The sequence below is a fragment of the Nematolebias whitei genome, chromosome 22 (genome assembly GCF_014905685.2).
Source record: "Nematolebias whitei isolate Nwh7 chromosome 22, NemWhi1, whole genome shotgun sequence".
In the NCBI taxonomy this organism is placed as follows: domain Eukaryota; kingdom Metazoa; phylum Chordata; class Actinopteri; order Cyprinodontiformes; family Rivulidae; genus Nematolebias; species Nematolebias whitei.
This window is the reverse complement of record NC_056519.1, coordinates 1948344-1948554: the sequence shown is the minus strand read 5'-3', so window position 1 is coordinate 1948554 and position 211 is coordinate 1948344. Positions and strand designations below refer to the sequence as shown.

The following is a 211-nucleotide window of genomic DNA, read 5'->3' as shown; positions in this document are numbered from 1 at the left end:
GTATCGGTGTTCTAAGTACTAGTACTCACAACACCTGAACTGATACTGTCGGTATCGGTGTTCCAAGTACTAGTACTCACAACACCTGAACTGATACTGTCTGTATCGGTGTACTAAGTACTAGTACTCACAACACCTGAACTGATACTGTCGGTATCTGTGTTCTAAGTACTAGTACTCACAACACCTGAACTGATACTGTCGGTATCGG

General features: G+C 43.1%; 1 protein-coding gene across 1 annotated transcript in view; it reads left to right on the top strand.

The window, feature by feature from the left end:
- Positions 1–211, top strand: part of ptprr (protein tyrosine phosphatase receptor type R) — a 38188-nt gene that overhangs the window by 35733 nt on the left and 2244 nt on the right. The window lies entirely within an intron of this gene.